The following is a 13,896-nucleotide window of genomic DNA, read 5'->3' as shown; positions in this document are numbered from 1 at the left end:
GGGACCCGATACAAAGCGGGACGAAGACGAAGGTGCGGAGGAGAGAGAGAGAAGAAGTGCGCGGCCCTGTACAACGGGTGTCTCGAGTTTCCCCAAATTTCCCCCAAATTATTCAAACCGTTTGATAACATTTTTCAAGCTATCTCGATAACAATTTATCAACCGAAAAATCAAGAACCACTCGAGAAACGAATGTAAATTCTCAGAGCTGTTTCCATAATTTTTTTATTTCCTCCGAAATCGCGCGAAAAAAAAAAATTATCACGATCCTGGAAATGGTCAGTGGTGTACATTAATTTTGTCCGATCAGTGGCGTTAACTCGGTCCCGGATTATCCTGGAGTCTTCCAGGAAGGAGCGATTTTAGCGTGAAATCGCGTTTCTCCGAGTATCGTCGGGGCGTTCGCACGATACGAGGTGCACTATAGCTACGAGTTAGCGCATCCGCAGGTACAGTCGGGTTAGGCTAGGTGCACAGTCTGCGAGTCCAAAAGTGGTTGACCCTGAGCAGAGCCGACCACAAAGGACTGATTCACCGGCGAGGCGTCCCGCGGGACCCGCGTTCCCTGTTCCCGATTTTACGGCGCCTGCTCCCAGCCCCGAACAAATGACATAATCCCGCGGATCGCCGAAAAAACTCGGCCGAAAAAGCCTGGGCTCGGTCCATTGACTCGGCTCCAAGAGTGGCCTCCCCAAATAGAAGCCATTACGTCGGGGAACGAAATAGCGAAGAACGGCGACGAAGCCAAAAAAGGGACTCGAATTTTTCGAAATAAAAATCGTCGCACCCTCCGACACCTGAAATAATTTTTTCACCCGGGGTTATGAACGCGACTTTGGGACATGTAATTACTCCCAACAATGTGATTGCAGCCGATGGGATTTTAATTGCTTCCCTAGAGACGTGGCGCAACGTTAGATGGGATTAAGTGCTCACGTATACGCGATACGTGCATAATGGCCGGCGATCGCTTCTCGATTATGGATCGAAAGAATCTGCGGTTACCCCGGTGGTTAGGGTAAGTGGATGTACCGAGAGAAAGGAGGGCGATTACCGCCTCTCTTTCGACGGCTCCTCTCTTGTCTGTGATTTACGTCAACGTCCAAAATCTGGATCGGGTAAGACCGGGTGAGAGGTCCGCCATTTTGATTTTGCTCATCTTTCGCCGGGTCGCAGCGAGGTCCTTTGATTCGCAATTAATTCCTCCTTGTTGATATATTTTTTCTCTCTTAATTAGAGTTCAAGGGTGTACTTTACAGGCGCACTTTAATACCGTTCCGAAAGTGGCTGAGATCCTCTTCCTCTTCCGTTTTATAAGACGCGCCTCGCCTGGCGCGTTACATAATGTTAATGAACATCCTGTATACGCGCCTATAAATATTCAAACGTATCGTAATACATATCCGCGGGTGATTATCAATATCCCACGATAGCGGGGATCGTTTTCCCGTAAACAACGCGATTATTTCACACTTTACGGGAATTTCGTCCGATACGGTCGCGCTAACGAGCTGCAAGCTGAAGATACATAAAAAGACGCGCATAAAAATGGCGGACCTTAACCGCGCATGTTCTCGAGGAAAATGCACGAAAATGCTCGGAATCTTGAAAGCCTCTGAAAAAAATACGCGGAGCCGTCAAGGCGGGATTTAGTTGTGCAATAATTAATTATAGAAGACCGACTATAGCGTTCTTTCAGCGGCCAAGGAAATCCGAGAGTACGCGTACTTGACAAAACCGCGACACGAGATGAACGTCTTTCTCGAAATTTGCATGGAAGGAACCCGACATTAACGCGAAGTCCTGGTGCTCGTCCCATTGCGCAATAGGGCGACGCGATCGACGCGGAACTATTCGAGTGGGCGCATGCGCGCGCCCGTAAATGCCGCTGCGCGGCGGCGCCCTGCGCAGCCCACGTGACCTTTCCCTCATGGCGGCCTCGGAGGGGGCGAATAGGAGTGCGAAGGAGCATCCTCGACTCGAATCCCTACACATTCAGCCCGACGTATGCGTGTCTACCTTACTTTCTACATTCCACGGCGAGACGAAACCGCGTACACCAATATGGCGCCCGAAGTCACCGGCGAACCGCGACGGTTACGTCGGAAAAACTAGAAAATGCATTATTGGTAAATATAGTAACCGCTGAATACGTGAATTACGAAAGACGGGACATCGTCATCTTGGATAGGGAGAAGGTACTCTCTCGAAATATATGAGCGGTTAGGTGTAATTATTAAAAGTCGTTAATCGCGTCACTCACCCCAACGACGCCAGGTTGCTCTCGATTAGAGACGCGTTATTAAATGGCGGCTTAATCGAACGTTGCTCCTCTTTTTCCTCGGCTTTCGAATGCGTCACCCGGGCGATTACGCCGACACGTAACGGGCGAGTCGTGTGTGCATTTTCTCGCACGGTAAATCGAGGCGCAAGGACGATTCGCGTTCGAGTCCCCCGCAAAGGAGAGACTCCCTCCGACGCGCTCCGACCAGCCGCCATCTTGGAACCGCTCGACGCTCCGTGTATGTACTCGTATTAAAGGTACATATTTTAAGACATTACCTGTACCCAATGGCACGATTTACTAGCCATTAATTAAATGTTTTCGGCGCTCGGTTACGCACGCGCTGATTACCGAGGAAACGCATTTGCCGAAGAGAGTCGGCGAGGAAAGCCGCTCGACGGCAGCCGCGCAAGGACGACGATTTTTCCTACGAGCGGTACCCCTTAACTCGAGTGGAATTTGCATTTTTACCGGACACGGCGCTGCTGGGCACACCCTGATCGACGTCCATGTTTTATTTATGCGCTAACCTAGGTGTGTGTCGCACACATTCGGCCACTGCTCTCGGCTTTAGAGAAGTTTACATAGCTGCGTTTGTACAGGGAGAAAAGTTCCTGCGAGCTCTATTAGGAATATTTTTCTCTTTTTTTCTTCTGGAGTTTCAGCGACCCCGGCGCCAAGAGGAATTTTCCAAAATGTGCCAGAGGGTATCTCTCTAGCAGGGAACATTCCTAGAGCGAAACGTTTTTCTTGAAGGACGAAAGTGGCGTTACTTCTTGCAAATTGGAATTAATTCCTATCCTGAAGAACGGCGACGCTCGTCGACGCGACGCGTTTATGCAACGTGGAGTTAACCTACTTTTCGTCTCTCGACTTCGGAGTCGCGTTTCGATCCTCGTGTCACCCTCGACAATTGCTGGGCATTGCGTGCCACCAGGGGGCTTTGGCCTTGTCTCCGAAGTCAATGCACTCTGCAGAAAATTAGCCGGAAAAATGGTGGGTGGGAACGGCGGTGGCGAAAAAATGGCGGAAGGATACTTTCGTCCTTGCCGAATGGTATTAACGATTTACCGGGTTAAATGCCGCGGCGAGAACGCAAGGAACCTCGAGCAAGAAAGTGAAGGGAGAGAAGCGACTTTCATCGCTCGGGAGTACCTATTTTATCGGGTATCGAAGGTTCCCCATCCATCCGAAGAAAGTCGTTCGCGTTGCTCTTCATCTCGCAGAGACGCGCCGCGTCGGCCAACCTGGACATTTTTATTCTCACACGTAATTCGTTTTATCGAGATTTGTACACTTTAAATTTATTCAGCCTTTTCCAAATTTCCAAACTTAAGAAAGCGTCCGAAACATACGTGAGTGGTAATGCACGTTTCAGACACGGAGTGTCGTAACGTTAACAATGTTGGCAATAGCTCGTTACAACGGAATTATGCTCGATCCAGATTCCGTCATTGGAAGCACGAATGACCATGAAAAATGGCCAAGCCTTCGCTCGCGTGTTCGACATCCATAAAGCACCTTTCGAAATGTTCCAAGCGATATCCTGGGGAATTTTGAAACTCCCGAAACGTTTCTCTCGATGCCATTAACGATTCTTGCCCGAAGCTCGACTCGGCTTTTTCGGCTTTTCTCGGCGCCGAGCGTAAAAGTAAAAGTAAAGGTAAAAGTCGATGTAAAAGTCCGGCCGTAAATCGCTCCGCGGATAACTGCTGAAAATCCGCGAGAAAGTCGGCTTCTTCGAGTTTCTGAAAAAGGGGGAAAAAGGAGAAAAAGAGGACGAATCGCGACATTCCTGCCTGGACGATAAAATTATCACGCTTGGAATAAAAATTGTTATGAGCGAGAGATAAGTTGAATTTCGGCGACATTTCTTAATTTTTCTGACGAAGAAATCAAATCGTCAAAAATTGGAATTTTTGTTCGAGATCGGATGAGAGGAGATTTCGATGTATCGCGTAAATGGACGAGTCTCGGAAAGGAATCTCCGGGTGCAAGTCGAGGTTTCTCGACGTCGGGGTTCCTTTTCCCCGACGACCTCGACTTTCTTTTTCGAAAAGGCCGATCGCCGAGAGAACAGATCCAGGGTCCAGGTTTGGATCGGTTTGATTAGAAAGTGGGACAGTTGCGGAGCCGGCAGCTCGGGCCCCTCGGGGCCTTGCCAACCAACACTTACATAAGGCCCGACCCCGTGCTCGTGTAGGTGTGGTGTGGGCTACGTATCGGGGACTGAACGCGTTCCGGGGATCAAGTATTGTGCACTTCGTGATCTCGAACTAAGTGGCGATAATTTTTCTCGAGACAATCTTCCAAGTCTACGAGGGTCTATATAAATTTCCCATGATAGCCATCCAAGTGGCAATCACTTGGGGATCCCTTTTCGTCCCTCGGTCTCATCGAGTCATTCCGTTCAGCGCAATACCTTAATTTTCCGAGGTAAAAATTAAATCCCCCATTCCTCGCCTGTTAACCAAGGAGGGTGAAAAAATCATAATTTAGGTGAGCTCGGGAAAAATCCTTAAAATTGATTTTAATTGATTTTAATCCGCGGATTCGATGCAGGCAACCGTGTACCCGAAGAAAGAGCCATGCAATCGGCGGTGCCGTTTCCGTCGAAGTGTTCGAGTCTGTACACACCTACCCTCCCAGTATGGACAGTCTCGAGTCAACGGGCGTGGAATTATTTAATGGACATACCAGTCGCTCGCTCGCGACGCTTAGGTTAACCTAAGCGACGCGAAATGAAAGTGGTGACCAACATGGAGAACGACCTTGCCGGTGGTCTAGCCCGTAGGCGCGCCAGCGAAATCATTTCGATTTCGATTCCGCCTCGTCTAGGCGGCGAAGCTTCTTGAAAATGATTCAAAGGGATTCAAAAGTCCGACTTTTCCCAATTTCCGTTTATTTCGAGCTCGCGAGGACGTCCCGCAACCGGCTATTCGCCCGTTTCCGCAGAAGAACGTCCTACATTGTCGTAAAGAGACCGCGGATGCCGAGCGATCGGACGACTTCTTCGTCTTCCATTTTCCACGACCACTGGACGTAAACGTCCCCTCCAGGACGCGATAACCAGTTAACCTCGTCACTGCCGGACACCTGGCTCTCCCGGATTTTTTTTTTGCGGAAAATTCGTTCCGCTGCGAACAGTCCTGTTACGTTCGAACTAACGGTCAAGGATGACGGACATTAGTCGCGGAAAAAAGGAGGGTCACGGTAACGTTGTCATATCCCGCGACTCGAGGAGTCGTCGAGTCTGCAAACTTTACCGCCAACCTCCGGGAATTTTTTTCAATCGCGTTAATATTGAAATTTCAACAATCCATGACCTGTCTGCGATTTTTCCCGCAAAGAACCCCGGACGGTCGCGGTTATGCACTTGTCGCGAAACACGGTCGAGTCGGAGGGAGAGGCTCGAAGAATACCTGGAGGATCTCGCGATCTTCCCTGCATTTCGGGATCCGGAGGTGGGTCGACTCGTATCCGTTCTCCTCTGAGTCAGCAGGAAACTCCGGATTGCCGACTCGCGACAAAAGCGGGCATTTTTTTTCCTTCCCCGAGTCACTTTCCCGCGTTCTTTCCGCGTGCCGCGTTCTCCGCCCGCGGAGACATTCCGCTCGATTCTGCCGCACAGCTGCCCGATCGCCGGTTGCTTATCCTGCGATATCGCGAATAACAACTGCACAAATAGGTGCCCGACCTCGGCGCCGATGTATCCCTTCTTCCTGGCCTCGGAAACGACGAGAGAACTCGCTCCCGAAAATCGCGAGTCGACGTCGACGGCCGCCATCTTGGAGAACGGAGTCGCGCTTCCCAAACGAAACTTATCTCAGCTTTAAAAATTATATCCTCCCAGAATCCGAGAGATTTAACGTTTCAAAAAAATTAAGGATTTAACATTAACGTGACTTTTATAGGTCGCTAGAAAATTCAGAATTATATTCGGAAGAAAACTGAATAATATCTCGAGTGACCAGGAAAGTGCGTCATCGTCGTCGTGTCCTGTCCGAAGACATCGCTTCGAAATATATTCACGAGCGATATTGCGGATGAGTCGATTTACACTTTGGCAGGTGTTAATGAAATGGGCTCGTGACTTGGCATGCCTTCTTGAAACCGCGATTTATAAGTAACGTTTATTAGAGTCGTTCGAGTGTCCCCTTCGTCTCCCACATTTTCTATGTGTGCGTTTTCTCGCACAAGCGTGCATGGACGACTTCAACCTCGGCATCTTTCGCACAGAGGGAATGGATTGAGGCGAAGTCGAGAGGAAATCTGCACTATCTATGGATCGATGTACTCCGGTTTGACATGATCTGTGTGCAATCCGGATTACATGTATTCGGGTCACTCGAGGTCGACCACTCGTATCCGTTAAGTCGTTCCCTGGACGGATTAAATCGTTAAACATTTTTACAGCGAATTTCGGTGCTTTTCGTCTTTTGACAAGATGTGAAACAATGTATCCCGACTATACAAGATGGCGATGACACATTTTCTAGTGATGACAATTCGAAAAAAATTGGAAGTTTTTAATCCTCCTGATTTTTACTTCCCGATTTCCCTTATTAGTCGTTCATCATCCTGCCTCGATATGTCCCCTCCTCTTATCCGGTGCATTTGATAAGGAGACGCAAGGTTTCAAGCAGCTCACCTTGAAGAGGTGTTACGACCGTGTGGGAGTTTTACACAGCCTTAACAGGTTGTACAAAAAAAAAAATAAGGAACGCGATCCTTGCAGGTTAGGTGCGACTCCGCCAGGAAAGCGAGACGTCCCCGTGTTAAAATTAACCGTCAATGTACAAATGTATAAATTGAGACACGGGACCGAGGGGCAATTCAGCGTAACGTAACCGGACGTGAAATTAATTTCTTTTGCAACAATGATCGGCTAAGATCGGTTAAGGACGAGTGCGCTTATCGCGATGCACCGACACGAGATAATGAGCGCCTCGGCGGAGATTTTCAAGTAACTTTCGGTGACACAACCCAAGGGGCGTAAAAGTAATCAGAGCGTGTCCGCGATTGCGGATTACTTCGGCATTTAATTCCTCCTTTCCCGGTTTCGCCGAAGTTCACCGAGCTGCCGAACTTGAAGAGGTAGAGATAGGTGGGCTAACCGGTCGCCGATGTCGGGTTTTATTTTAATATTTCCAAGAGAATTAGCACAGGATTTTCAGGTCGTGAATCACGCATGGTCGCGATACCTGGTTACCTGATTTTGGAGTAATACACGTCTTGCCCGTATTTCTGACATTTTGAGAAGTCCCAAAAAATCGCGGCAAATATAAAGGCTGGATAAACGAGCGAGTAAGCTACGAAATAGTCCATCAATTAATTAACAGGGAATTAATTAATGACTACAGGAACGGTAGAACGTGTTATCGGTGTTCAGGTGGAGAAGGTACCGCCTCGAAATGGATGAGGGGAGGTGTCGCGTAAAATTATTTTCAATTATCTTCTCGTGTCTTGTTTTCTCGCTTTTCTTGGTCCAGGATCGAAAGAAACGCGGTCCAGCTTCCGGCATCCGCGAACCGGAAGTAGAGTCGCAGTCGCCATCGAGGGCGACGGGGTACCAGGCAGGCACCGAGACCACCTATCGACGTTTCGAGTGGAGTAACGAGTAACATTATATCCCAGCATCCAGTCCGGTCTACGTTCCACGGGCGGACATTGGCGAGTAAGTGAAAGTGTCGCCGAGCTCGCCGCTTAGAAATCCGGCGTTCCGAGCCGATCGGCCGTTTCCACCTAGACCACCTATCCTGCACCTATCCCGGGTGCATTCCATGCTGCACTTTCCGCTATGACAGACCCTCGTGTAATCCCAGCTCAATTTCGAATCCCCTAAGCCACCGGAAGCCAGGCCGATCCGGTCCCGATTCGAGCCTGGACCTATCGTCTTCGAACGAGGAAGTCGAAAAATTTTTTGTCACCCTCTGAGATTTTTTCCAGGATCTCCAGAATCTTCCCGAGGCCCCTTTCCAGGTCGCCAAATCTCGAGATCGATGCGTAAAGACCTGGGGCTCTCCAGGTGCAACCGGTCGCTTCCCGTCGCCGATGATCGACGATTCCCTATTTTGGGCTCTGGAAACCAGATCGAATGTCTCCGACCTCGAGCTTTCTCGCGTCCCGGAAATTTTCTCCGGCTTTCCCGAATCGGCGATAAAATCGATGATGGATCGATCGGAGAAACGAACCACTCGAAAGATCCAAGATGGTCGCCTGATCGAGGAATCCCGAGCTCTTCGACTTCCCAGGCCGACTTTCACGGTCTCCTCGGGATGTCTAAGGACATTCGATATCGAACGGATGGCAAGGACCCTCGACACCTGATCCGCCCACGGCGAGGATTGGAAGGACTCGAGATTTTTCTAATCGCTGTTTCTCCTCGCAGGTGAGGGACCAATGCCTTCTCGATCGCCAGCCGGATGTGAAGAAAAGGAGAATGGATCTTTGTCTCGGGCCTTCGACGTTTCCTCTTCGAGTTCGCGTAACGAGCTCGCCTGGGAATTTCAAGGTGCCAGAACGAGTCGACGAGCGATAGACATGCCTATGGAAATTCATCTCTGGCACCCTGGAAAATGGTCCATGGTTCCTTGGAAGAGGTCGACACGAGTCTGGAATGTCTCGCGATCTATATGGATGAGTCCTCGAAGGTCGGATCCATTTTTTTATCATACACAGCAGCTTCGCCAGTAATAGTCATGATCCTTGCATTTTATCTCCACTTTTCCAATCCAGAGCATGACGCGACTTCCTCCACGACTTCCGGGATCTTTGGATGTCTTTTGGGTAACGCATCCACTTTAATTATTCACGCACATAATTTATGATTTCACTAATTAATTTATCGAGGCTTCGCGTGGCGGCAATTTTTTCTTTTTTTCATCGTTACATTCCTTACGAAATTTCGCTCCGAATATCGAGAGTGGCCGGAAGCCGCTCGAAAAACCGGAAACGGCGACTTCGTGTATGGAAAGCGATCCCTGGCTATATGTGCCCAGCCGAAGCCTGTTGTGACCGTAATCGTCCAGTATCTTGTAGAAACTCAAAGGAAAGCTGCCTCCACCTTGGCTATACCTGTCTACGAGGTATTGACCACTTTTCAATCCAGCTAGAAATCCTCATTTCCATTCATCATAAATAATTATTCATCGTAAAAACATGCGTACACTTTACACCCATTTTTTTTTCAATTTTACGAACCCTTCCGTTAGACCCTTCACGCCCTGAAGACGTCCTCGAAGACCCCCAGGGGTTGGAGTAACACAGCTCGGAATGTCACGAGAGTTAGCCGTGTAGCAATGCACGGCTACCTTTGACACCGCTACTAATGCTGATTACAAGGCAATGGTGTGGTGTAAATACCGTGGAAGATAAAAATCCGAAAATCCCGAGGCGGTTGTCCGTCCCTCGAAGAAGGCGGCTTCGAAGAAAGGCTCGTAAAACGTCCCCGCAGCCGACTCGCCGTGTAATTACGTTATTTTGTAAAATCCCCATAACCGTACGTACCTCTACGCACTTTTACGATTTTTACGATACGCACTCGAGGAGTCCAGGAGTCCGGAAAAAAATCCACGAGTGCGTATTTTTACCTCCAGTCGCAAAAAAATAATATAAAAAGGGAAACACGAAAATGTATCAACCCGAGGTCAGGCTTCCATGATTTGCATGATTCTTAAAAACCTTTCCATGACTTTAAAAAATATATAACTGCGGCTAATATATTCATTTACCCGGGAATTCATGAAGAAGAGGCCGAAGAGGACCGCAGGGTATCGGTATGCCATGTACATACCTAGAAGAGGACAAAGAGAGGCGGCCCATTGTACATACGGTGCACCTACCGGTAATGAACGTTACACCCTATCGTAAACCTCGTTGCCTAGAAAAATGCTTCGTTAGCTGGGAGAATTCCCTTTCGAAGAAGTGCAGACCAAGGGCAGCGCCGCTTAAAAAAATCGCGCAGCAAAATGGCAGACGCGATCATAAGGTGTCTCGTGGCTCTTCCCGACGAGGTCTTCAAGGTCTCCGTCAAGACCTCGATACTCCACGGGAGGTGCGGATCGAACAGCTGATTTTGGAATCGGGGTCGATTAAATACTCCGAAACGATGCCTCGTTAACGAGACGCGTACACGAGAAAGTGATCGCCGGTGAACTCGAAGAAGAGCCCGAAGAGACCCCGAAGGCCTCTCACGTCCTCGTGACCTCGAATCCTCGGAGCTTGGGCCACTTTAAAATTTTTCCCGGGGCGAAGTATCCTCGATTTTTGGGGAACGTGAAGGCTGTGTGTCAGGATCGGTACCACGAAGGGGACCATGAGACAAGAAGGGGAGATCTCGCCAAGGACATAACGTGGCCGCAAATATCGCGGGGCAAAATACCCGACGCAGCCATAAGTCATCTCTAAGATCTTTCCGACGGACGTGCACGAAGACTCGAAGGTCTTCGAAATTTTACGACATGGCTTCCCAAGGCTTCGCCGAGGTACTTGCCGAAGAGCGGCCCTCACCTGAGGCCGCGGGTTATGGGGTGCAGTCGAGAGGGGAGGCAGACGTCGCGACCGCGCAAGTGCACAAAAGTGCCGGGATACTTGAGTCAATTTGCGTAAAAATAGATATTAATAGGAAGATAAAATAATTAATAGGAAATTTCGAGGGTAATTGTCCGAGGACTATGAATAACGTTATCGATGATCATCAGATTTTAGGACCAGGTTATTCATGGTCTCTGATAAAAAAACTATGAAAACCATGATGGGCACCCTCTCGAGCGGTACCACGACATCGGACGCGATCATCGTCGACCCTTGGACCGTCGCCTAATCACGGTACCACCGGGACCATGAGGACGAGGACGAAGACGAAGACGAAGAGCGGGCACGAGAAAACGTTCTCGGCTCGAAGAAAGGCTCGTAAAACGTCCCAGGAGTCGGGTTGCAGTTGCAGTTTGCGAAGGGACCAGACGAGGAACAATGGACCGCGACGTCACGACTCGCACCTGCATACGGGACGCCCCTGTCGGTGTGTAAGCGAACCTCGGTAAACGGCCCCACGACCTGCAAACAACGCTCGTTTCGCCTCTAAGCCCGGTTCCACCGGAATTTAACTCGGTTCCGATTCGAACCTCTCGTGACCCAACCTCGAGGTGGAACGAAGAAATTTCTGGAGAACCTGGTACTCACTTTTTCGATTTTTTTCCCCCATGCCTCAAATTAATTAACGATTAATCCCACATCCAGAAAAATTTTCCTCGTAGTTATGTAATCGTTAATTCCCTATTTAGCCAATTTCCCAAAAAATTAATTAAGAATTAATCCCGGAATAAATGAATTCCGTTATTCCTCCACCTTGCCAATTTCGTGTCAACGCCTCCCGCCTTCTCGCCGAGCAGACAATTAATTATCTCCTCGAAGTGAACACTTTCCGTCGACATTTTCCGTGAGCATAGTTAAAGACCATGTCCGACGGGTGTTTCCCTACAATTACGTCGCACCTAAAGCGGTAGCACCTCGTGGAGCGTACTCATAAAAGCTCGCGTCTATTAGCACCTTCGACCCTGAAGAGCGAATCTCGAGGTGCCCGAAACCCCATGGGATTTCGAGGCCAGGATTTTCTCGGAGAGATTTTTCTCGCCGAGCCCGAAAAACTGCGAGCCGATCTATGTATTCACGTGTACGTGTCCGCGTACTTGTGCGTGTTCGTACTTGGTGGAAAGTCGCCATACACTGGCGATACGTGTGTACGGACCCACAAAGTTCCGAGGCCCATCGAGCCGGTCCGACTGCATTTCACGTCCCCCTACTCTAGCCACTCTCGTGCATGTACATGCCCTGGGTACATACGTGTACCGATCATACATGTACGGATCGTCCTGCCTGCACGGACGCGGCAGCTCCTCGACACGATTTTTTATCCGGGACCGCAGTCGCGAATTATGGCCCGAATGTGGCATCGGAGAGTCCCTGGTTGCAAAAGGTCGTCAGAAATTGACAAAGTCAATTAACTCTCAAGGATTGCGATAATTTCTCCCGTCGATTAATGAAATCGAGAAAATAAGGCACCGATTGAGGCACACTTTTCTTACTTTTTAAAGTTTTTATGGAATTTCCATTCGCGTTGGAAGAGTCAGGATAAGCTTGAGTGGGACTCTTCGGGGCCCACTTTGAAGGGTTTTTACGCTTCGGGACGGCTCGTAAGTCAGCTCGGAAGGACTCGGGGTGCTCCAGGACTCTTAAGATTCCTGGGAGGATACACCCACGGCCAAATGCATACATTCATGGGGTTCGGCTTGCACGGGCTCCGTTCCGTGTCGGTACACCTCCGGCCTTCCCTTTCTTCGGCGGACACGCGTCGCATCACAATTTCAAATTCCCCTCCTAATGACCCGTGGATCCCGACGAAAATCGATGCGTCTCCTCTGCACGCCTTCCATCCTTCTTCTTCTTTTGTAAACGAGAACGCGAGGAGAGTATCGATCGACCCTCTCTCCCAGGCGTCGAAGTCTCCGCCGATCGGGGCGGTTTTTGTCGATTATTTCGTTCTCTTTCTATCTCTGCGGGTCGAAAACCGGAAAAATTGCTTCGCGTCACAATTTTTGTATTTCCCTTTTAATGACTCGACGAAACTCGACATGTTTGCTTCGCATACCTTCCATTTTTCTTCTTCTGTGAACGGGAACGCGATCGACCTTCTCTCCCAGGCGTCGAAGTCTCCGCCGACCAGGGCGAAATATTCGATTATTTAATTCTCTTTCAATGTCTACGGGAGAAAATGTTCTCTGGAAGTTCATTGGAAATTTATGCGAAACTTTCTTGACTTTAACGACTTGGGAAATTATTTTCCGACATTTTGGTAGAGAACGAGGAGCCAGTTATTACCGGGAAGAACTTCCTCGATCGCGGTTTTACATACAGGTCCAGCAGCTCCCGTGGATTTTCGTCGGAGGGGATAATTGCGACGTGGAACCACCCAATTTGGTTCGTAAGGTCGCCCCTCGATCCTCCATCGTTCGAGGATGGAAACCGTAAGATCGATTTTTTCCCAGGAGGCTGATAAACCGATAAATCCCCCGATGTTTATCGCGGAGGGCGAGATCTCGCCAGGACCCTTTCCGAGTCCACATGAGTGTGGACTCATGTTCTTAATTAATTCATAACGAGGTTTAAAATTTGGGGGAAGAAATTATATCGCGGAACAAATTTCAGAAATCAGCTGATCGCCAGCTGACATCCCGCCGGCGCGACCATCGACAACCCTCTCGGGTCCTTCGCGATCGATTATCAATCATTAATCATCGAGAGTACGCCGTTAAAAATCTCTCATTTAAATTACTACGCGATGTTTTTCAGGGTTTGAATGTATATTACAGTTCTATCCTGGTGCAACTATCGGCCAAAAGCCCAAACGACGTTTCGATATGTCGAGTAGTTTAGCACCCGGTGAACGTCACGTCTCGATAGTGCCTTCCGATATTTTTGAGAGTTGCATAATTCGTGGCTAAGAATCGTGCTCGTGACTTTTCAGCAACAACTCCGACACGCTCGCGTTTAATGTCCTTCCTGTATTTTCGCGGTTTCCGGCGTTTCCTCCGTTTTTCTTACAAGTAGTAACG

The sequence above is a fragment of the Orussus abietinus genome, unplaced genomic scaffold (assembly GCF_000612105.2).
Source record: "Orussus abietinus isolate OABI.00-Male unplaced genomic scaffold, Oabi_2.0 scaffold16, whole genome shotgun sequence".
NCBI classification, from domain to species: domain Eukaryota; kingdom Metazoa; phylum Arthropoda; class Insecta; order Hymenoptera; family Orussidae; genus Orussus; species Orussus abietinus.
The sequence above is the reverse complement of the archived record's forward strand: the minus strand, read 5'-3'. Positions refer to the sequence as shown.